This window comes from Bos grunniens, chromosome 10 (assembly GCF_055505025.1).
Source record: "Bos grunniens cultivar Pamir isolate PY7600 chromosome 10, Bosgru_T2T1.0, whole genome shotgun sequence".
NCBI classification, from domain to species: domain Eukaryota; kingdom Metazoa; phylum Chordata; class Mammalia; order Artiodactyla; family Bovidae; genus Bos; species Bos grunniens.
In genome coordinates, this window is record NC_141174.1 from 1,922,892 (window position 1) to 1,947,740 (window position 24,849).

Genomic DNA, 24,849 nt, shown 5'->3' on the forward strand with positions numbered 1-24,849 from the left:
GTCCCTAAGCATCCCTTTTCTTCAGGAGGTCTGAGTGACTACATTAGTCCCTTAGGTTGTAGAGGATAAAAGCCAACTCAGATTCACTGACGCAGAAAAAGGAATCTATTTGCTCACGTGATTGGAAAGTCTGGGGTAAGAATTTCAGGCATAGCTGCTTCTGCATGTGGTTCACACCACATCCTTGGAGCTCTCCATTTCTCAGTCTGGGCGTTCTGAGGCAATCTGGAGAAGATGGGGCTCAAAAGTTGCAGATTTAAGATCTCGTTATAGCTCTCAACCCAGGAGAAGACAGGAGCTCCTCTCTTCCAAGATGCATTTTTAATTATGCAGAGCAGATGCTGAGTGGTTCTCCTGGGATCACAGGCTCACCCGGAAGTCATTGCTCTGAACCCTAGAAGGAGACTGGAATGAATCTGTAGAGTCACTACCTGCTCCAGTCTACTTGGGAAATTAACCAACATGAGCAGGAGTGGAGACAGCGTCCAAGAGGTGGGTAAAGTCAGGAAATAGCAGCTGGGGCTCAGAGGAAGGAAAAGGACGCTCACGGGGGTAGTTCGGAAATGCTTCACAGCAGAGGTGGGGTTTGAACTGGGCCTTGAAAGATTGAGATTTTAAAAGTGGATGAAGGCTGGAATCCTGGACTTTCATTCCTGACTGTTTTCAAAGCCTCAGGCAGGCTCGGTGGCCCCGTGGGATGGAAAGGATCCGTTGCTTTTCTTCCTCTGGTGTTGGTTTGGGATGAGCGCGTTCCCCTTTGTGCCCTGGATCCTTCCAGAGGCTGACAACGAGGGGGAGAGTCTGGTGGTCAGGACACGAGTCTGCAGCCAGGCACTCCCAGGTAAAACAAGAAGGAACGTGCCTCTCTGCAAGCTGAAGAAAGGTTGGTGAGTGTAATTGGCAGTTCCCTTAATCAGTCCAGAAAGGCTTGTTATATAAATAAGTGATTCAAACCTAAAGTGACTTACTGCAGGAAATAGGCATTTCTCCTTTTTGATTTTCGTGTTCCTACAATGCTTTCTTTTACATTTGAGTGGGATAGGCTTGTAATTTACTACATGTTTATTAATTCCAAAACTCGTGTTGGATTTTACAGACACACTTTTATGCAGTTGCAAGTAGCTTAGTGGTTTTCCAGCTGATCAGGCAGCCAGAGCCGGTGGCCCATTCCTTCCAGTTAGGGGTCCATTCTCTGCGATGGAGATAGCCCTTTGCGCAACCAGGGCACCACTGGCTGGTTCCGAAGCATGGCAGCTGGCTGGGCATTAAAAGGCGGTGGTGCTGGCAGAGATGATGGTGATAGCAACTATCGATCACACAGAAGAAGGAGACAGCAGAGGATGGGGTGGTCAGATGGCATCACTAACTCACCGATGGACATGAATTTGAGCAAACTCCAGGAGGCAGTGAAGGATGAGGAGCCTGGTGTGCTGCAGCCCAGGGGGCCACGGAGTTGGGCCTGACTTAGCAAGTGCACAGCAACAGCACTGATCACACAGGGGATGCAGCTCGCATGTGGACCCCGCTTCCTCCTGTTCTGAGGAGGCTGTCATACCATCTTGCCTAGAGAACTGAGGTCCCTTTCATCTCCTTGATGGCTGTAAGAGCATCCAGGGATTTACCACTTCCTAGCTGGTTGATGATGAAATGATTTCTTTGGGTGCAAAGTTTTTTCATTGATCTTACCTTCATGCAGGGAGTGGGGGTGTGGCCATGTTTGCCTTAAGCTCAGTCTCTCTGGATCAGTCTGTCCTGAGAGCATCTCGTCCTGAGAGCAGCTCAGCGTCTGCCATCTGGCCTCTTAGGGGACATGAGCCCTGATGCTCCCGTAAGCTCTACAGTGAGTCCTGTAGAAGGATCCCTGATTTCAGGTAGGTGAAAGCACGTAACTAGTCTAACAGCTGGATTGATCTGACTGATGCAGTAGATTATAGTATCGTTCTCAGCCATTTGCTCCCCCTTTCTGTCGTCACCCACTGTGTGTGGCTTGCTGTGTCTCTTGTGTTTGGAGAGTGCTTCTCCACCCCTTGATACCAGGTTTGGTGCCATGATTTGAGCAAACTGACATGTGGACAGAAGAGACCGGGTGCCAGGTTAGGGCAGAGGCTATGGGAGGCTTCACCCTTCCTCTCTATCACTTGTCCCTTTCTGTCTGCCTGAGGAAGCCACGGTCCCAAAAGGTGCTGCTCCGCAGCCCAGGTTCTCACGTTGGATGAGAGTGAGAAATATATATTTGTAAGCCCCTGAGACTATCCGGCTGTTTGTTACAATGAAACAACCAAGTGAAAGCTAACTGATACAAATGATCATTTATTGTTCTAAACATTTCAGTGAAAAATAAGATCAACTATATATATATATGTGTGTTGGAGAAGGAAATGGCAACCCACTCCAGTATTCTTGCCTGGAAAATCCCATGGACAGAGGAGCCTGGTAGGCTACAGTCCATGGGGTTGCAAAGAGTCAGACACGACTGAGAGACTTCACTTCACTTCACTTCATATATATATACATGGATTGGGTTTCCCAGGTGGTGCTAGTGGTAAAGAACCCGCCTGCCAATACAGGACACATAAGAGACACAGGTTCGATCCCTGGGTTAGGAAGATCCCCTGGAGGAGGGCATGGCAACCCACTCCAGTATTCTTGCCTGGAGAATCCCATGAACAGAGAAGCCTGGTGGGCTACAGTCCATAGGCTTGCACAGAGTCAGACATGACCAAAGTGACTTAGCATACATTACATATATATGTATACAGACTGAAGCTGTGACAAATCTATCAAGGAAAACTAATCCTGCGTCTAAGAAGACTAATGAATTACAGTCAGACTAAACCAGCAGTGGCAGGAGGCCACTTCTGCATATGCATCAGTATTTGCGGACATTTAACAGTATGTTTAAGTTGATATAACAGTGCTGGAGGTGGATTCAGATGTAATACTACTAGTACTAATAGACGACGTTCATGGAGTGCCTTTACATGCCAGGCAAGTCTTATTAACCTTACTTGAATTAATAAAACTGGTTACATGTACTAGCTCACTTAATCCTCCTGACAACCTGGTAAGGCAGGCGTTCTTATTAAACAGTGTCTTTCAGAGGCTTAAACATTTATGTGTGCTCTTCGATGCAACTGTGTGCCGTCTCACCCACGTGTCCCGATTTCCGCCACCTCCCCGACCCTGGTGGCCGCCGTTCTAGCCCCTGTCTCTGTGTACCGACTTCTCTGAGGTTCCACACACAAATGAAGTTGTGCAGTGATTTTCTTTTCAGATCTGTAGTATTTCACTTAGCAAAATGTCTTCCAGGTACATCCACGTTGTTGCAAATGGCAAGTTCTCATGTTTTTCAGGCTGGGTGATATTCCATTGACTTTATATACTACCGTTGCTATATTCATTCATCTGTCGATGGACATTTGGATTGCTCCCATATTTTGGTCCTTGTGAATAATGCTACAATGAACACGAGAGCACAGACCTCTCCTTGAGGTAACAGTGACTTCAGGGTCTAGGTTGAATGACATACTGGTGGTTGTGTTTGTCTAGAGGAGGCTTTGCTGCTCACACACTAGTTCTATTTTTAACTTTTGAGGAACCATCATGCTGTTTTCCATAGTGAAAGTGTTAGTTGCTCAGTCGTGTCCGACTCTTTGCAACTCCATGGTCTGTAGCCTGCCAGGCTCCTCGGTCCGTGGGATTCTCCAGGCAAGAAAACGGAAGTGGGTTGCCATTTCCTTCTCCATTTTCCCTAGTGACTGCACCAACTGCATGCCCATCACCTGGGCAGGGGTTTCCTTTTCTCTACATCAGGACCACTTACCTCTTCTCTCTTTCCTCTCAGCTCTCCTAACAGCTGTGAGGTGACAGCACCCGGGCAGAGCACCTCTTCTCTACATCAGGACCACTTACCTCTTCTCTCTTTCCGCTCAGCTCTCCTAACAGCTGTGAGGCGACAGCTCGTGGTTTTGGTCTACATTTCCCTGATGATTAGGGTTGAGAATATTTTCACAAAACAGGTGGCCATTCTCATGTCTTTAGAAAAATGTCTGTTCCTATCCTTAGCCCATTTTTTTAGATGGGTTGCTTCTTTTGCTATTGAGTAGTCTTGGTACTTAAAAAAACTGTGGATACTAGAAAAACTTAAACTTTCACGTGTGGTTCACATCTATTTTAGGCTTTGCAGGCCACACAGTCCCTGTGACAACTCAGCTGCCCTGGTGAGGCAAAAGCAGACTGAGACAACATGCAACAGGCGGACATCGCTGGGTTCCCGTAAAAGCTCATTCACAAAAACAGGCAGATGCTCAGCAGGGGCTGTGACCTGCTAAACCTGGTCCAGACCAGAGTTTCTTAACCTCGGCCCTCTTGCTTGCTGAGGCTGGACAGTTGGCTGTTATGGGTCTGTCCTCTGCTGTGGGGGATCCAGCAGCATCCCTGGCCACTGTCTCGAGATGCCAGCAGCACCACCTGCTCCAGTTCCGACAACTAGACTCTCCGTGTTCTTACTGTTGAGTCACTAAGTCGTGTCCAGTTCTTTTGTGACCCCACGGACTGTAGTCCGCCAGTCTCCTCTGCCCATGAATGCTGGAGTGCGTGGTCACTTCCTTCTCCAGGGGATCTTCCTGACCCAGAGACTGAACCCACATCTCTTGCATTGGCAGGCAGGTTCTTTACCACAGAGCCACCAAGGAAACCCAAAATATCTCCAGAGGGTGCCAAATGTCCCCTGAAAGAGGGCAAAACTCACCCTGATGGAGAACCACCAGTGTCTCCTGTATGACTTTATCTTCACGGAGACGAAAACCGTGTGCACGTCTGGGTGCTTTAGAGGAACGCACGCGAGGGCTGTGGGGTCGCGCTCCCCACGTCTTTGCGTTCCTGTGTTTCCTACACTAGTCGTATGTCATTTATTTCATATGTAAAAAGAACCCACAATCGTGTAGAAGAAAAAAGCAAAAATGACAAAGAGAAAATAAGATGGCAGAAAGAAACCCACGGGCAGGAAAAAAGGGCGGGTAGGAGCGGAGTGCGGCCTCGTCCCCAGAGGACAGGTTCTCCCGCGTCAGCCTTCGCCTTCCAGCCAAGACGGACATCACGCCGGGGATGTGGGGGAGCTGATAGGCCAGCCTCTGCGTCGACGATTCGGAAAGACGAATCTGCCACGTGGAGTAGGCAGGCATCTGCGTGGGGCAGCCTAAGTGTTCACCAAAGAGAAACAGACTGGGTTTTGATTCCCACGTGACACCTCTGCGGGTTTAAGGCCTATGGGGACCTCCAGAGCTGGAAAGTTTAAGGGGAAGTAGAACATCACTTGAGAATAAAACAGAAAGCTGACTCCATACAGCTGCTGCTCACAAAGGCCTGAGCAGCAGCATTTTAGCAACCGAAACAGTGCCAGTTCACTGACCCCAGGGAGCCTAGCGTGGTGCTCTGTGATGGCCTCAGGGGTGTGGGGAAGGGGAGGAAGACTCAAGAGGGAGGCGATACATGTGTGATTACGGCTGCTTTCTGCTGTGACGTGGCAGAGACCAACACAGCATTGCAAAGCTATTTTCCTCCAATTAAAAAATAAATTCAAAAAAAGAAAATATTAGAAATAAATAAATAAAGTTCAATAATCACAGGTCACATTTGCTCTGTGCTCACCACATGCTGGCCAGGGTGCCAGCAGGGCTTCATGGTTGTCTCCCTCAATTTTCCACAAAAGTTTTCCAAGCTCTGCTCGGTAGGTGCTGTTCTTATGACAGTTTTACAGACGTGGAGACTGAGGGTTAGAGTTAGTAAGTCCCTGGTCCAGGTCACCCAGCTGGCAAAAGCGGGGACAGAGACTGTGGTGTGTGGTCTCTGAGCCAAGAGCTCCCACCCCTTCTCAAAGCTGGTTATCTAAGCTACATGGCTGCACATTTCCCCTTGGGATTCAAGTTCTCATTCTGAATGAAAAAAATATATATGTGTTCCCTGAGAATTTCGTTTTTAGCAAATCTGTCTTTGTGAGGAGGAAAAGGTTTTGCCCACCCTCATCATTGGTGGGAAGCTGAGGAGCATGTCAAGTTCAAGTACACATTGAGAGTTTCACAGGCGGTGGGGTGTGAGGTGGGGTGGTGAGGCAGTCGGTCCAGGCAGGAAGTGCTACGGTCCCGGAAGTCAGTCACCCCAGGCTGCGTGTGCGTCTCTTCCGGGCAAGGAGGGCCCTGATGGGATCCGTCGGGATCTCTGTCAGCAGAAGAGGGCCTGGCCTGGGTCCGTGGAGGTGGCGGGCCCGGCAAAGGGAGAGAGGCCGCCTTCTAGATGGAGGGCGCTGGCGGCGTGGAGACAGGCGTCCTCGTGGGGCAGGAGGTCAGGGCCGCACCCGTCCCCGTCTCCCCGGCCCAGCCCTCTCCTGTCATGGCCTCTGGTACAGACATAATAGGCAAACTGAGGTTAGAAATAGAGCGTTCTCCTCCTCAACCAGATTCCCAGCCGCCGTTCCCGCGTCCTCCGCCCCGCCCTGTAGTCATCTCGTCACCTCACCGGCCCCCCTTCCTGTCTCTGAGGAAGAGGAAGCTTAGTTCTGTCTTCTTATTCGCTTATATTGTCTTGTTTGTTTATGCATGAGAGAAAGGTAGGACTGTAGATACAGTTCCTCAGAAAACAGACTCAGGACAGAACGTTTCTTGGGAAATGCTTGTGGGAACAGCACCTGTCAGAAAGTGCAAGAAAGATTGGGCTGAAAAAGGAGCTGAAGTTCAAGGCAGCTGCAGAAGAGGCCTCTGCCCAGGCGAGCTCTGGAGGTGGATGCCGCTCAGAGACGTCGGACTGAGGCGAGAGAGGAACGCCTTAGTCCTTCTGTGTCTTGGCGACACCGCAGGACCCGCTGCAAGTGCGCCCCGGGGCTTTGGCTGATTGTGGGGAGACTGTGGGGAGCCTGAGTGACCACCTTCAGGGTCTGATACTTAATCTCTGAGGCTCAGAACCTGAATTTTTTTTTATCTGTCCATAGATAATTAGCATCTCTAATGACAAGGTCATGCTATCTAAATTCAGACAATACTAATGAATACACAGCAAACTGATTTGTTTACAACAAGGCTGGCCTTTTGGAGTGATCAAAATGTTTGTATTCTTTAACTCTAACATCCCTTTTCCCAGGTTTAAATTGAAGCAGGAAGTAACTGGACTCCAAGAAATCTCTGTAAAGAGACAAATAGACAAATTGAATGCCTTCAATTTGTCTTCTTACAGAGATGGGATGAGTAGGACACAGAAATGTTTGTGACGTGGTGAAGACAGAATGTTTCTTCTTTCAATAAGCAAAAAGAGAAGTCTAGGCCTTCCCTGATAGCTCAGTTGTAAAGAATCCGCCTGCAATGCAGGAGTCCCCGCTTCAATTCCTGGGTCGGGAAGATCCCCTGGAGAAAGGAAAGACTCCCCACTCCAGTATTCCGGCCTGGAGAATGCCATGGAATGTATGGTCCATGGGGTTGCAGAGTTGGACATGACTGAGCGACTTTTTCACTTTCAGGAAAACCTCCAAAAGGCACAAGAGAATCGTGGTCCCAGAGGAGGCAAACTAAAGTGAGCCATGATCCGAGTCGTGGGTGGACTGTAATAAAAGAGCATCAGAGCATGCTGCAGGGAACACTCCCTGAGTCACCCAAGAGCTGTGACGCTGGACCCAAAGAAAGCGACGTGGTGCTGGCACAGTGCTCGGCGCTCCAGGGAATGACATCTACCTGCTTGAAATAACGTAAGTGCAGTTTCTTGGTTTTCAACTCAGAATTAACCTGTAGACCAAGAAGAGAGGACTTAGGGTTACAGAACAGAGTGTGATGCTGTCAGAACAGTGGAAACACACAGATCAAACTGACAGAGACGAAAGAGGGAAGAGGGAGCTGGTCTCGTCATCTCACACCGTGCGGGGGTAGGAAAGCTTGTGTCAAGTCCGAGGAACGAGAAATAGAATTTAAAGTATACTCTTATAAAAGGAACCCAAAGAAGAATTAAAAATAATACAGAGAGCACCAAACTTTGGCAGGGAAAAGAAGTAAAAGCGGAGTAAGTAAATATTCCTCTTCAGTTACTGGTAAGTAACATACAGTATGGGTCAGTTATGAAAGACAGATGCAAGCATGTTTCTTACAGTTATGGGATAACCACCGGAAGGCACACAAACAGAAATGGCCCAGCGGCTGGCGTTGGGGTGTGGTTGTGGGTGGAGATGATTTGAGGAGGAAGAATGTGCCTTCTGTAGAATTTTTTTATCTCCTTTCAAATTTCGAAAACTATGTGAAACTTTTAAATTGCCAAGTAAAGCTTAATTATTCACCAGAAAGACATTTGGTGGGTATAAATTTGGCCTGAACTGGGGGACAGAGCTCTTACATTCTGGGAAAGCCCAGTGAAATTCCCTTCACCAGCAGTGAGGACCCATGTTTGGTGTTCCCCCAGTTTCAGGACCTGTCTCTACCAAAAAGACGCAGGTCCATGTAGATGCATTTTAATTAGCCAGACTCCGTTTCTCCTGCTCACCACTCCAGCGTGACCCAGCAACGTGGGTCAATGTGAAAGCCGTCTGACCTCTCCCAGGGGAGCCTGCTTCAGTCCTCTGGGGCTCAAACAGGGTATAACTGGAATGGGGTCCCCAGCTGTGGCCACACACTAGGCTCTCTTGGGGAGATTTAAAGATATATTCTGGCCCAGGCTCCACATTAGACCAATGAAGTCTATAACCCAGGATTTATTATTTGAGAAAGATTCCCCAGGTGTTTATATAGTGCAGTTAGATAATCGTCGACCCGGATTAGCTCGTACTTCCTTCATCATCACAGTCCTGCCCTTTCTTCTTCCCAGCCAGCATCTGAACCTGCCACGACCCCCTTCCCCCCAGGACTCTCCCCCTTATTTCCTTGATTCCCCACCCTCCCTGCCTCTTCCTCTCTGCTGCACCAGCTCAGTCTGCTTCCCGGGGTCCACTTGCCCTGCCTTCTCGGGACTCTTCTCTGTATTGTTTCCAGTCTGTCAAGAATTTTAGCTACCTTTTGACCCACCATTATCATCACACTTAGGCTGGCTCCCAAATCATCCCCTCCATCCAAGATCTCTCCCCCAAGATCCAGATGCCTATCCCAGTAGGCAGGATATCCGACTGCCTACTGGGCCTCTCCAGTTTGACGCCTCACAGGTACTTCAGACAAAAACCTGCCCCCGTTGAAACTCATCACTTATTACCTCCAACCCTTTTTCCCATCTTTCTTTGCCATGTTAAATGGCACTGATTACCCACCCCTATTTGGTTACACAAACCCAGACTCCCAGGATCCTCCAGACACCTCTGTCTTCCTCCTCTGAACACCATCCCGTGCGTTCTGTCCCTCTCCAGCTTCATCTCTGCGGCTTGGTTTCAGGTCAGCCCATCATTCCCTGGATGTCTGCGACGATCTCCTAGCCAGCCTTGCTGCCTTAATCACATCCCCTTTCAATGCTCGCTTGGGCCAGAGGGATCCTTCCAAAGCACAAACATGACTGTGTCAATCTCCTGCTTAAGACCCTTCAATCTCTTCCTCGTGGCTTTCCAAGTCCAAACTTAGAACGGTCCCCCAGGCACGCAGCAGCTCACTCTTCCCTTCCTGTCCAGTTTCACCACCTGCTGCTGCCAACAGATGCCGTGTGCCCGCCCCACCCCTCTGATCCCCAGCCTGCTTCCCCCCAGCTTCCCCCTGTGGTGTCCGGAGGCTGGGACGCCCTCCCCGACCTTCAGCAGTCCCCTCCTCACACTTTGCGATCAGGCTCAGACCTCACCACCTCCCCGTCACCTCTTCCTCTTGGCTGCCTATCCTAGGGCCTGGAAAACAGCAGGTGTGTCAAGAAGTGTTTACAGAATGAACAGACGCACAGCGCTGTGAATCTCAGGAAGTAGAATTACTACGTGATGCAAGTGAAAAAGAGAATTATAACTGATCTCTAAATCTCCAATACCTTGACTTTAAAGGAGGATTTTCAGTGTACTCTAAAGAGCCCCGAGTGTCCCACCAAACTCCCCCGCCAAGACCCTCAGTGGGGATTCCCATTTTAAACAAGCTTGCTTTATTTTCATCGATTCTACGTGTTGGTCTTCTGAGAAAGGTCTAGTTTGAACAAAGTTTTTTATATCTAAGAAATGTCTGAAAACCACTGGTGTCAATTATTCAGATAATTAAGGTAAAAGATAAATTTCTATTCAAATTACTCCCCACAAAAGTTCTCATCAGCATTTCTTTTCTTAAGCAGAATAGGCATGTTTCCTCCTGGTTTAGTGTCTTAATGACATAGTGTCTTTTTTCCCTTTGGGGCTTTAAAAAGAAATTATTATCTTGAGTGGCTACAACATACAGCTAGTCAAAAAAGGGGGAAATTCAGTCAAAAAATCAGCCTCTGCACAAGCACACATTCTCCCATCTCCAGAGAGGATCCTGTAGCTGGCTTCAGCGTGTCCTTCCACAGGAAGGGGTCAGTGCTCTGGGGGGCAGGAGTCACATCCACTGGCCGGGGACAGTGGAAAGACAAGCCTTCCAAACGCGGCTGATGGTTGAATCGTTACACACTCAGAACGGCCCTGGAGAGACACCTGGCCCCGCTCTCCAGTGACCGTCAGGAAGACGGGCTTGACATCACCTCTTCCAACATCAAAACCCTTTTTTTGGCAGACAGCGTCTAGCATTTGCTTGGCTTGTATCCAAATACCCATTTAGGTCAACTTATTTACTTACCTCAGGGCACATTTTCCTCCTAATACATTTTGGAGGAGTTCGCAGGAAATTACACTATTTAAAATGAGACAGTCTGTGGGTGCTTTATTGAGGCTTTTTTTTAGAGTAAGTATTTGCTATTTCAATAGATGGTGTTGAGACAGTTGACTCTCACAGAGGAAATAATTAGAAAGTCCTACCTATCCCCATCACAGAAATAAATTAAAGATGTACTGAAGATCTAAACATGGCAAAAATGTTCTAGAACTATTAGGAAAAAAATGTAAGAAAATGCCAGAACTGTGAGAATGTAAATTATGAATTGGGGAGAGGAAAGGTGTTTGTTTTTTTTTTTTTTAAGGTGACACCAAGAAAGACATAAATAGAGATACATCTGATTACACCTAATTAGAAAACTTTTGTCAAAATAACACCATGAGCAAGATTAAAAGACAAATGGTAGCCTGGGAGAAGGATTTACAAAAGAGCTAGCAGACAGAGGATTGTTATCTGAGATGTGCGTAATTCCCACAAGTCAGGTAGAAGAAGACATACAATCTAAAGTGAAGGCAGACAAAGGATACGCACTGAGAATTTATGGAAGAAATAGGAAAGGGCAGTGTATGAAAAGACAGTCGACTTCATATGTAATGGTTCTTGTTGTTTAGTTGCTAACTTGTGTCCAACTCCTTTGCGACCCCGTGGACTGTAGCCCGCCAGGCTCTTCTGTCCATGGGATTCTCCAGGCGAGAATACTGGAGTGGGTAGCCTTTCCCTCCTCCAGGGGATCTTCCCGACCCAGGGATCGAACCCAGGTCTCCCGCACTGCAGGCGGACTCTTCGCCGGCTGAGCCGTGAGGGAAGCACGCTGCAGCCTGCACGTTCTGTGGAATACTTGCTGCCGGTATTGGTCTAGTTGGGCTGCCATGGAAAAGCACAGCAGATCAGGCGGCTTAGACGACAGATCTGCCCTCACAGTTCTGGAGCCCAGGTGTCAGCAGGGTCGGTTTCTCTGAGGCCTCTCTCCTTGGCTCGTGGGTGGCTGTGTTCCCTCTGTGCGTCTCTGTCCTAATCTCCTCTTCCATGAGGATGCCAGTCATATCGGATCAGTCTTTACCCTAATGGCCCCACTTTAACCTAATTATCTCTTTAAAGACCCTTCATCCAAATAGTCACATTCTGAGGCACTGAGGATTAGGACTTGAACACAGGAATTTGGGGGCACATGATCCATCCCATGAAATGGCCTCCACAAGGAATGGGTCAGATACACCTCCAACAGTGCAGCGTCAACTCAGAAAACAACATTGAGGTGAAAGGGCCCAAAAGAGAGAGTGCACACAGTGCAAAGCGTGCACGTTCCATGTGCTACCACTTGCCACTACAGGCGTGAGACACACGCGCTCACCTACACAGGAACATTTTGTATAAGCGTGTCAGTGTTCCGGAAGGATCGATTAAAATGCACTGGATGTGGCCTCTGTGTCAGCTGGTTAAATGTGACTTTAGCTGTAGTGCTTTATTTCTGTAAAAACGCTGGAAGCAAATATGGTGAGAATGAGTGGTTTTTAATTCTAAGTAGTATAATACAGGAGTTTGGTTCTTACAGTCTTCCTAGTATTCACACATTTCAATTATTCAAGAAGTTAAAAAAAGCAAAAAGGAAGACCAACTCATCCATTCCTAAAGGGACTTTACATTTATTTTGAGGTGAAGTCCAACCATAAGGGCTTCCCTGGTGGCACAGTAGTCAAGAACCCGCCTGCAGTGCAGGAGATTTGCAGGAGACGTGGGTTCCATCCCTGGGTCGGGAAGATCCCCTGGAGGAGGGCATGGCAACCCACTCCAGTATTCTTGCCTGGGAAATCCTATGGATAGAGGAGCCTGTCGGGCTACAGTCCACCGGGTCACAGAGAGTGGGACACAACTGAGCGGTCTGAACAACCACCACCACCACCACAAAGGAGCTGCAGAATAGGCTGCACCTCCCCTCTGCCTCCCTCAAAGAGCACTACTCCTCCCACTGCATTTTGACATCATGAAACTACAGGATGCTTTAGGCCTCAGCCCTCCGAACTACCTTTTGAGTTCTTTCTAAGAAGGTACTCTGTGACCTACCACCTCATGCTATTTCTCCCTTCAGTTCAGTTCAGTTCAGTTCACTCAGTTGTGTCTGACTCTTTGTGACCCCATGAATCCCAACACGTCAGGCCTCCCTATCCATCACCAACTCCCAGAGTTTACTCAAACTCGTGTCCATCGAGTAGGTGATGCCATCCAGCCATCTCATCCTCTGTTGTCCCCTTCTCCTTCTGCCCCCAATCCCTCCCAGCATCAGAGTCTTTTCCAATGAGTCAACTCTTCAGCTTTAGCATCAGTCCTTCCAATGAACACCCAGGGCTCATCTCCTTTAGAATGGACTGGTTGGATCTCCTTGCAGTCCAAGGGACTCTCAAGAGTCTTCTCCAACACCACAGTTCAAAAGCATCAATTCTTTGGCACTCAGCTTTCTTCACAGTCCAACTCTCACATCCATACATGACTACTAGAAAAACCATAGCCGTGACTAGACGGACCTTTGTTGGTAAAGTAATGTCTTTGCTTTTTAGTACGCTATCTAGCTTGGTCATAACTTTCCTTCCAAGGAGTAAGCGTCTTTTAATTTCATGGCTGCAATCACCATCTGCAGTCATTTTGGAGCCCAAAAAAATAAAGTCTGACACTGTTTCAACTGTTTCCCCATCTATTTGCCATGAAGTGATGGGACCAGATGCCATGATCTTCATTTTCTGAATGTTGAGCTTTAAGCCAGCTTTTTCACTCTCCCCTTTCACTTTCATTAAGAGGCTCTTTAGTTCTTTTTCACTTTCTGCCATAAGGGTGGTGTCATCTGCATATCTGAGGTTATTGATATTTCTCCCGGCAATCTTGATTCCAGCTTGTGCTTCCTCCAGCCCAGTGTTTCTCATGATGTACTCTGCATAAAAGTTAAATAAGCAAGGTGACAATATACAGCCTTGATGTACTCCTTTTCCTATTTGGAACCAGTCTGTTGTTCCATGTCCAGTTCTAACTGTTGCTTCCTGACCTGCATACAGGTTTCTCAGGAGGCAGGTCAGGTGGTCTGGTATTCCCATCTCTTTCAGAATTGTCCACAGTTTATTGTGATCCATGCAGTCAAAGGCTTTGGCATAGTCAATAAAGCAGAAATAGATGTTTTTCTGGAACTCTTTTGCTTTTTCCATGATCCAGCGGATGTTGGCAATTTGATCTCTGGTTTCTCTGCCTTTTCTAAAACCAGCTTGAACATCAGGAAGTTCACGGTTCACATATTGCTGAAGCCTGGCTTAGAGAATTTTGAGCATTATTTTACTAGCATGTGAGATGAGTGCAATTGTGTGGTAGTTTGAGCATTCTTTGGCATTGCCTTTCTTTGGGATTGGAATGAAAACTGACCTTTTCCAGTCCTGTGGCCACTGCTGAGTTTTCCAAATTTGCTGGCAAATTGAGTGCAGCACTTTCACAGCATCATCTTTCAGGATTTGAAATAGCTCAACTGGAATTCCATCACCTCCACTAGCTTTGTTTGTAGTGATGCTTTTTCTAAGGCCCACTTGACTTCACATTCCAGGATGTCTGGCTCTAGATGAGTGATCACACCATCGTGATTATCTGGGTCATGAAGCTCTTTTTTGTACAGTTCTTCTGTGTATTCTTGCCATCTCTTCTTAATATCTTCTGCTTCTGTTAGGTCCATACCATTTCTGTCCTTTATCGAGCCCATCTTTGCATGAAATGTTCCCTTGGTATCTCTAATTTTCTTGAAGAGATCTCTAGTCTTTCCCATTCTATTTTTTTCCTCTATTTCTTGCATTGATCACTGAAGAAGACTTTCTTATCTCTCCTTGCTATTCTTTGGAACTCTGTTGGGGGCCAGAGTGAGGCACTCTGCCCGTGGCAAAGGTCATGAGGAAGGAGGCTTGACATGCGCAAAGGCAGGATCGAGCCTCAGGAGTCCCCCTGGAAATCCTCGAGCATCTACCCCCATAACCAGAGCCTGCCTGCTTTACTACTTTGTGCTCCCACCTACACCTCTGACTTTACGGGGGGCTGTCCCCCACCACCTCTTTCAGAGAAGGAGTTAACCTAGAGCTCCAGTTAATAAAAACTCCTGGGCGTGACAAGAGTGTTTTAACCTACAAACTCCTCTGAAGGTTCTCTAGCCTGCCTGACAGGCTTGTCCGGCCACACGTGATTGCTCATAGCCTCCCAACCGTGAGAGGCATGAGATGCTTTAAACCTTCTAAAAACAGATTCTTTAGAAAAGTTAGAAAACTATTAGTATAAGTATTATGGGCTGATTAGAAATTGTATTGGTGAAGGGTTTTTCATTTGTTGAGCCAATGTTTGTTGCTAAGTCTCCATATCCCCTGCCCTTACACACATTAATGAATATATAGAAGAAATAAGTATTAACCTTTGATATTAATCACGTTAGACCTTAGGCTAAGTAAATTCTTTCCTTAACTAAAACCCACTACACCCTCAGCCTATAGGAATGTAACTTTATTTGGGTGGCGTCTGTTTTAAGAATAATCACCCATGGAGAAATAAGTGTCCTGGTTGACTGACCGCTGTCACGAGGAGAGGGTCATAAATTATCACCAGGCCCCCTGGCCAGAAGATGATGTAACACACCCCTAAGACCTCTGTATACATTTGTATGAAGCACCTGACTTTGATAAAAGTCAGGACTGCTGACCCCTCGTGACTTTTGCATAACATCTCAGTGTATAAAAGTAGACCATGGAAAATAAAGAATTGGGATCAGTTCCTCGAAATACTGGTCTCCCCATGTCGCTCTCTCTCTCACTCTGGCTGAGTCTCCATCTGGAGCGCGGAACCGCCATGCTTACTAATTATGCCTGGACTTCTAAGATCCGACCGGGGAGGCCTCAGTGTCTCCTCTCCTTCGGGAGAACGGAAGGACGCCTGCGGCCTACGTAAGTGGTGCAAACTTCTTGTCTTGAAGTTTTATTGGTCTCCCGCGTAAACCAAGCTACTCAGCCTCTTTTCTCCACTGAATTTTCCTACTGAGCTCTCCTCATTCTATTACTCTTTACATCTCTAATTAATATCTAATTTAAGCTATTGTATCCTGATCCTCGCCGATGCCGTCCCCGCTTCGAATACCCTGGATCAGCCGGGGCTGGACCCCGGCAGAACTCTGCATTCAGATGCTTCTATCTTTCCTTTTCTCCTTTGCTTTTTACTTCTCTTCTTTTCACAGCTATTTGTAAGGCCTCTTCAGACAGCCATTTTGCTTTTTTGGATTTCTTTCCCATGGGGATGGTCTTGATCCCTGTCTCCTGTACAATATCATGAACCTCATTCCATAGTTCATCAGGCACTGTATCAGATCTAGTCTCTTAAATCTATTTCTCACTTCCACTGTATAATCATAAGGGATTTGATTTAGGTCATACCTACTTTCTTCAATTTAAGTCTGAATTTGGCAATAAGCAGTTCATGATTTGAGCCACCGTCAGCTTATGAAAACTAATTCATTTTGGAGATATTTTCCTGAAGTGATAAATTCCTTTTAGAATGAAGAGGGGCATAAATAAGTAAGATGAGTATAATATCAAATGCAATAAACTTTTCTCCACTGGGAGATAACAGACTCATGCCTTTAGAAGGATGAAAGCAACCTTCACAGAATTCCTACCCTGGCCCAGGCACTCTGCTAGAAGCCTGAAATAACTGTCACTTGAATTTTGATTTTCATAACCTTGTGGAGCAGGTTATAAGGAATAGTAAGTTTGAACTGTGGTGTTGAAAAAGACTCTTGAATTGCAAGGAGATCCAACCAGTCCATCCTAAAGGAAATCAGTCCTGAATATTCATTGGAAGGACTGATGCTGAAGCTGAAACTCCAATGCTTTGGCCAGCTGATGTGAAGAACTGACTCATTGGAAAAGACCCTGATGCTGGGAAAGATTGAAGGCTGGAGGAGAAGGGGACGACAGAGGATGAGATGGTTGGATGGTCCACCACCGACTTAGTGGACTCAATGGACATGAGCATGAGCAAACTCCAGCAGAGAATAAAGGACGGGGAGGCCTGGTGAGCTGCAGTCCGTGGTTGCAAAGAGTCGGACACAAGTCAATGACTGAACAATGACAACAACGAGTTTCAGTGACTTGTCCGAAGTCACGGAGTGAGTGACCGAGCCAGACTAACTTCAACCGTAATACAATATTTTGATGAAAATATTTGGGAAGCCAGAGTGTTTTATGACTGTACAGGGAACGGAAGAGGGAAAAGAGACACGTTTGTGTGAATTTGTTGAAAATCTACTTCCAGAGCAACAGTTTTAGATTTTTCATTCCAATTTCGAAATGAGGAGCCTAAAACTCAGAAATAAAATAAGTTTGTTTTTGTTGTTCAAGATGACAGAAAAAAAAACACTGTATGTGGTAGGTCTATTGTTAGAATGAGAGAAGAGTTTCAAGGCAAGGCTCCTCCATGGAAAATACATTGTGTGCTTGTATAAATTGTATTCTGTTGTCCCCTTGTATTTTTTTAAATGTTTATCTGGCCGAGTTGGGTCCCGATTGAGGCAGGCAGGACCTTTAGCTGGCGCATGGGAACACTTAGCTGAGGCATGTGGGCTCTGGTTCCCTGACCAGGGATTGAACCCAGACCCCCTGCATTGGGAGTGCAGAGTCTTAGCCACTGGACCACCAGGCAAGTCCTCAACCCGTTGTACTAGTCAGCTCAGACTGCCTTACCAAAGTACCAGAATCTGCAGGGACATAGATGTCAGAAGTGCATTTTACAGACGTGTATCTTCTCACAATTCTGGAGGAGAGAGGCCTGAAGTCAGGTGTCGGCAGGGCTGGTTTCCTCTGAGGCCTCTCCCCTCGCCTTGCAGACGGCCCCCTTCTCCCCGAGTCCTCACATGATCACCCCGCTGTGCGTGCTGTGTCCACATTTTCTCTTCTTACAAGGATTCCAGTCATATACTGGATTACATCCCACCCTAATGATCTCCTGTTAGTTTAGTTACCTCTTTAAAGACCCTGTTGTCAGATGCAGCAATGTTCTAAGGTTCAGTTAGTTCAGCTCAGTTCAGTTGCTCAGTCGGGTCCGACTCTTTGCAACCCCACAGACTGCAGCACACTAGGCCTCCCTGTCCATCACCAACTCCCGGAGTTTGCTCAAACTCATGTCCATTGAGTCGGTGATGCCATCCAACCATCTCATCCTCTGTCGTCCCCTTCTCCTCCTTCCTTCAGTCTTTCCCAGCATCAGGGTCTTTTCCAGTGAGTCAGCTCTTCACATCAGGTGGCCAAAGTATTTGAGTTTCAGCTTTAGCATCAGTCCTTCCAATGAACACCCAGGACTGATTTCCTTTAAGATGGACTGATTGGATCTCCTTGCAGTCCAAGGGACTCTCAAGAGTCTTCTCCAACACCACAGTTCAAAAGCATCAATTCTTCGGCACTCAGCTTTCTTTATAGTCCAACTCTAACATCGACACATGACTACTGGAAAAACCATAGCCTTTACCAGACAGACCGTTGTTGGCAAAGCAATGTCTCTGCTTTTTAATATGCTGTTTAGGTTGGTCATTACTTTCCTTCCAAGGAGTAAGTGTCTTTTAATTTCATGGCTGCAGTCACAATCTGCAGTGATTTTGGAGCCCAGAAAAATAAAGTCAGCTACTGTTTCCACTGTTTCCCCATCTATTTGCCATGAAGTGATGGGACCAGATGCCATGATCTTAGTTTTCTGAATGTTGAGCTTTAAGCCAACTTTCTTACTCTCCTCTTTCACTTTCATCAAGAGGCTCTTTAGTTCTTCTTCACTTTCTGCCATAAGGGTGGTGTCATCTGCATATCTGAGGTTATTGATATTTCTCCCGGCAATCTTGATTTCAGCTTGTGCTTCCTCCAGCCCAGCGTTTCTCATGATGTACTCTGCATATAAGTTAAATAAGCAGGGAGGCAATATACAGCCTTGACGTACTGCTTTTCCTGTTTGGAACCAGTCTGTTGTTCCATGTCCAGTTCTAACTGTTGCTTCCTGACCTAGGGGTTAGAACTTCCACATATGAATTTAAGGAGACCCTATTTAGCCTTACCTGGTACCTCATATGGAAAAGAATCTGCCTGCAATTCAGGAGACCCATGTTCAATCCCTGGGTCAGGAAGATTCCCCTGGAGAAGGAATGGCTATCCACTCCAGTATTTCCTGGAAAGTTCCATGGGCAGAGGAGCCTGGTGGGCTACAGTCCACGGGGTTGCAGAGAGTCAGGCATGACTGAGTGACTAACACACACACTATTCAACCCGTAACACCTGTGGCTCAGGGTGAGGGTCCCTCCGTGCCCATGCTACTGAGGAACAAGTGGTTTGGAAGTGTCTATGGTCTGGAGAGCTGGTGGTCTAAAAAAAAAAAAGTTAAAAAGAGAGAGAAGAGAGCCCTAAGTCATAGATCTTTAGAGGGATGATTAGGGCAAAAGCTGCCCTCTTCATCATGAATAATTCTTTCTGAGCTAGTCCTCTTATGGACTTATTCCTGTTAACATTTACTTTAGTTATGCTGCTGTTATAATGATCAGACCCAGTTAGGAAAAGAGAAGCTATTTCTTCACTGCATGAATGAAATCACTGAAAAATCAGATAAAGCAACATGTTCCCAGCCCAAATGTAATGCCAATCTTGAAAAGGACAAGCATATGTCAGCTCGAATGGGTCATTCTCTTTGTTATTACTTACCAAAATGATCTCTCTGGGGAGAAAGAATGGTTTACGTTAAACTAAATGAAGTAACATTTCCTTGAAATGTTAAGTCTTACAAGAAAGCTCCTCTGCTTTAACAATCAAGTGATTCAGTGACTCTCTGCAAGAAAAGGAGTCTTCCTCACAAGTGACCTGTATTTGTCTTCAGATCATTCAAGAGGAAAGACAATCTTGCCCCTACCAGCTTATTTTGTAAAACCTCCATTTCAGAAGCACCACGTAGCTTGGGACTCTGTTTTCCTCATTTTTATTGACTTTCTCTCTTGGCGCACACTGAGTCTCACAGCTTTAATTATCACTTATATGCAGATGATATTCAAATCTGCACTTCATTTCCAGCCCTTTCAGATATCGTCACCCTTTGCCTCGCCCCAAATTTGGCTCATGTCTTGTCTTGGATGAGCCACAATTTTGTCTGATTGAATATGGATGAGATGGAGGCTTTGCGGTTTAGTTGTAAATAAACTCTAAATGCACTGGAGTTAATTTACCTCATCGATATCCTGCCCCTCCAGTTAAGAGCAAGAGTGTGCTGTGACTGACTCTGAATTATCTTCCTTCATTCATCAGAGACGATGCAGGCAGGGGATTAATCTCCACAAAATACCCAAAGATAGGTGACAGTTTCCATCCCTCCTCCTTTTGGCCAGAATTCTGGTTATCACACAGTTGAAATTCTGTTGCAGTCTTTGGAAAGGCTTCTGGCCAACCCCGTTTTGGGTCTGCGTGGAGCGTGGCCCCCTTGGCCTTGGTCTGCGCGCACTGTTGGGTCTGCTTATTTTCCCTTGGTCTGTGCGCCGTCCCAGGACAAGTTTCCCTCCAGGCAGCCGTGGAAGTGTCTTGTGCACTGAATAAAACGTAATTTGTCAGGATCCTGTCCAGAGTCTCTGCCTTCACATAAACTGGCTTTTGAAATTATTTAAAATTATCATCTCCCCTTTCCAAAAGTTGCTTGCTATCTGGTTGTATCAGGTGGTTGGAGAGATAGCCTGCACAGCACCTTGATACTCACAGAGGGTGCCATCTGAAACACAAATGTGCGCTTCGAAACATTAGGACTGTTTCATCATAAGCATTAGCCTGGGAGAGCCTGACACATGATGAGCAATACTCACTCAACATGTACTTGTTGGAATAGAGACTGAGTAAATGAATTTGTAATCCTTTGACCCATTTGTGAGTCTTGCTGCTGTAGTTATTTGTAACATTTTTATCTACCTCTTAGGTTATTATGTAACTGCGCTGTGTAATTATTATTTCAACTCGAACATATTATAACTCTCCATTAACATAACTGAAGGGTATAAAATAGAATGTTTGGAGTTGTCAATTAGCTGATGTGTCTTTGTTGCTTTTCTTCATTATTTCAGTGTAGCGAACAGTTCAGTCAGCACATTTTAATTAAAAACAAGCATATGTGGGTCCTAAGAACTCCAGTGTCTGGTGGTGCAGTTAGACAAAGACGCAAATATTTCTAGCAGTGACCATATGATATCTTCCATTCATCTCAGCAATAATCCTCCAAATCTAATTATTGGGAGGCTGGCAGCTGCACTCGGGTAGGCTTTTCTTTCTTTTGCTGGAGATGTGTTTCTCTCAGCCTGGTGTGCGGTAGAGGATCAGCTGCTGCTGGAGTTCTTCCCAAGGCTGAGGTCCGACACCTCCAGGGCCTCCCCCAGTTGCTTCCATCACAACATGACCCATTTGTTCCTGCCCATGTGCCATCCGGCCTGAAGATGCTCCAAGGAAATGCGCGGTCTTCTGACAAGCTCTTGTTCTCTCCTTATACAAATACGTTAGGTATTTTATTTTGCAACCTGAAGGTGTCAAGATGGAGCAGGTGCCACCAAGGAAGCCGTCTTGAGGGGTGTGGCATTATCTGCCTGAAGTCACCGGATCTTGGGGGCTGGTCTTCAGCTTTGCAGACTCAGAAGCATGATTCCGTCAGCTTGGTTTCTTACTAACCGAGGATGTGCAGAAGGGTGTATTCGTTTTAAAAGAGGGTTTTAACAATTAAAAATATTCTCTCTTGGAATTTCCCTGGCGGTAAAGATGCTGTGCTTCCAATGCAGGAAGTGCAGGTTCAGCCCCTGGTCGGGAGCTAAGATACTGCATTCTATATGGTGCAGCCCCCAAAAATATTTTAAAAAATTCACTCACACCAAGTGTCCATCTAGTATGATAACTGAGAATGGGGACTCTAGAGTCACTTGGGGTCAAATCCCTCACCTAGGGATTGAACCCAGGTCTCCTGCATTGCAGGCAGATTCTTTAATGTCTGAGCCACCAGGGAAGCCCTTGGAGTGCTGAGCTACCGTGTTAAAGTCCAGCTACACTGAAGCCACCGTCCTAGAACAACTACGTGGAGAAATCAAATAGGGGTCGAAATGCTCAAGAGGCTGCCTGTCTTCCAGCCCTAGCTCCCAGCTCTTGTGGGTCTTCCCAGTACAAGGCCTGGACGTGTGTATGAACAGGTCTTTGAGATGATTCTGGCTCCACTCACAAGCTGACTGCCGCCAGGAGTTCCCCAGTGAGAACCGTCCAGCTAAGTTCAGTCAGTCCCAGAACTGAGTGAGAGAGGAAATGATGGTTATTGTTGGCCCGTTGTTTGAGGTGGCTTGTCATGCAGCAGTGGAAAACTTGAAAATGCACAAGTGCCCACACTCACATTTGTGTGAAAATCCATTCAGACAGACATAGGTCCCATCTGACACACACAAAGCCGCACAGCTTAGTAACTTGGTAGCAGCACTACCGTCACATTTCTGTTGAATCCGAGACACTTGGTGCCTCCAGGGTCAGCATGCGCTGTTTCAATTATTTGCAAATCCCAGATCCGTGATACAAGGTCATTTGTGATTTTGCCGAGTCATGAATTTGAGTCCCAGGCTCGTGGGTGGGAGCTAGTTTCTCAGTCTGTCAGTGAGGGACCCTCACTGACCGCCAGCACAGACAGGACTTTGGTCTCTACTAGTCATTCCCTGGACTTCCTCTGTGGCTCACCTTGTAAAGAATCCGCCTGCAATGCGCAAGACCTGGGTTTGATCCCTGGGTTGGGAAGATCCCCTGGAGAAGGGAAAGGCTACCCACTCCAGTATTCTGGCCTGGAGAATTCCCTGGACTGTATAGTCCATGAGTTCGCAAAGAGTCGGACATGACTGAGCAACTTTCACAGTAATTCCTTATGCATTAAATTTTTGATGCATTTTTTTGATGCTTTGCTTCCCCCCTCCAAAAGTGTGAAAAAGTATCAGCTGACAGCTAATCTTAGTGATGGAAGTGAAGGGAAAATATAAATAGGCTGATAAAAAGAGATTCCCCATCTAATAACAGACATTTCAAAGAATGGGATGTCAAATGTGATGACAGCTGGGTTTCATGATGTGAAAAGAGTTAAAGGATGCAATCACCAAACCAGAAAGCATAATTGGGTAGGTCATTTTGGTGAAAACGCCAGAATATGGTAGTTTATAAAGTCATTAGAAGTCTTAAGACATCATTCATATTTTTAACTTAAAATATATTACATTTTAGGAGGAAATGATATCCATAGTTATATTCACCAATTTGTGCTATATCTGAACATGTAGGGACATCTCTTGAATTTCAAAAGGATGTAGTCCTTAACATCACCTATGAGATGTTCTGCTGGGCTTGTGCAGTGTTAAGAGATAGTGTTAGTCATGATCCTGCCCTTGAGATCCATACAGTTTATCCAGGTGATGGGTGTGGAGGGAGAAGAGGAAATGAAAAGCAAATAGAATTTAATATAAATATTTAATACTTATGTTAAGTATTTAATACTCATATATGGTGGTGAACATCACCTATGATTAGTTGGTATAGAGAATAAGGACCATCAGTTCAGAGGAGAAAGAGTAAGAATTTGAGATCTCCCAAAGGAAAAAGATGCACGCTCCTTGGAAGGAAAGCTATGGCAAACCTAGTCAGTGTATTGAAAAGCAGAGACATCACTTTGCTGACAAAGATGTATCTAGTCAAAGATATGTTTTTTCCAGGAGTCATGTACAGATGTGAGAGTTGGACCTTAAAGAAGACTGAGCACTGAAGAACTGATGCTTTCAAATTGTGGTGCTGGAGAAGACTCTTGAGAATCCCTTGGACTGCAAGGAGGTCACATGCGTCAATCTCAAGAAAATCAGTCCTGAATATTCATTGGAAGGACTGACGCTGAAACTCCAATACTTTGGCCACCTGATGTGAAGAGCCAACTCACTGGGAAAGACTCTGATGCTGGGAAAGATTGAAGGCAAAAGGAGAAGAAGGGGGCAGAGGAAAGGATGGTTAGATAGCATCACTGACTCAGTGGACTCAATGAACATGAATTTCAGCACACTCCAGGAGATCGTGGAGGACAGAGGAGCCTGCACGCTGCCATCCATGGAGTCGCAAAGAGTGGGACACAACTTAGCAACGACAAAGGCAGAGCCCAAGCCCCTCGGCCGGGCGCTTAGTCCCCATGTAGTCTTGTCCCAGCTTCATCTCCAGGCTTCTTTCCATCCTCTATGAAAGGCAGCCCTTCTCTTCAATTTGCTGGATTCATTAAGAAATACACCTGCCCCTCAATTTACAGCCTGTTAATTTGAGTGTGAAATAAAATGAAATAAACAAGTGACTTTAAAATGTGCTTTTAAATGTTACTTTAAAAGAATTACATTCTTTAAAATGAACAATAAATGAGCAACACAGGCACATAAAATAATTTTGGGATAACAGAATTTAAACTGCTTGCCTAATTATTTTAACAAAAAATTCCTTAGCAACAGTGATTATAAAAATTCTCATGCATGATCTATCATGCTCCTTTCCCTTTCTGGCTAGCTGGAAAGGAGTCAAGCCCCAGGGTGACCTTGGAAGCTGCAGTGTTGAAGATGACAGAGCCTCTAGCAGCTGGGTCCCCAAACGAGTGCATGAAGGAAGGTCACCTAGCAACCAGGATGATTCCTGTCAAGCTACTGCAGATGCAAGAAATAAGGGTCTATTGTGGTTGGCCTCTGAAATGTGCGGTTTGTTTATTATGGCAACTAGCTTCTTAGGCAATTTGCATTATCTTAGCAGATACGATCAGTTAATAGGAAGAAGAGAGGGAAAGCTATCACTATTAGCCTAAAAAAGGAGGTTACCAACCGCACTGATAAGGGCTAACAGGACAGCTCCCACCAAGAGCATGGATTCCAGGCGACTTTCCTGGTTGTCCAGGTTAAGAATCTGCCTTCCAATGCAGGGGACATTGGTTTAATCCCTGATCAGGGAACTAAGATTCCCCATGCTGTGGGACAGCTGAGTCCACATACTCTGAGCCCCCAGGCCAC

At 46.2% G+C, this 24,849-nt stretch overlaps 1 long non-coding RNA gene across 1 annotated transcript; it reads left to right on the forward strand.

Moving 5' to 3' along the window:
- The first annotated feature begins 354 nt into the window (after positions 1 to 354).
- LOC147363861 (uncharacterized) lies at positions 355 to 24,160 on the forward strand. The gene is made up of 3 exons (XR_015133865.1): positions 355 to 492; positions 7,505 to 7,729; positions 23,536 to 24,160. It is a non-coding gene; the product is annotated as an uncharacterized LOC147363861 (long non-coding RNA).
- The last annotated feature ends 689 nt before the right edge of the window (positions 24,161 to 24,849 follow it).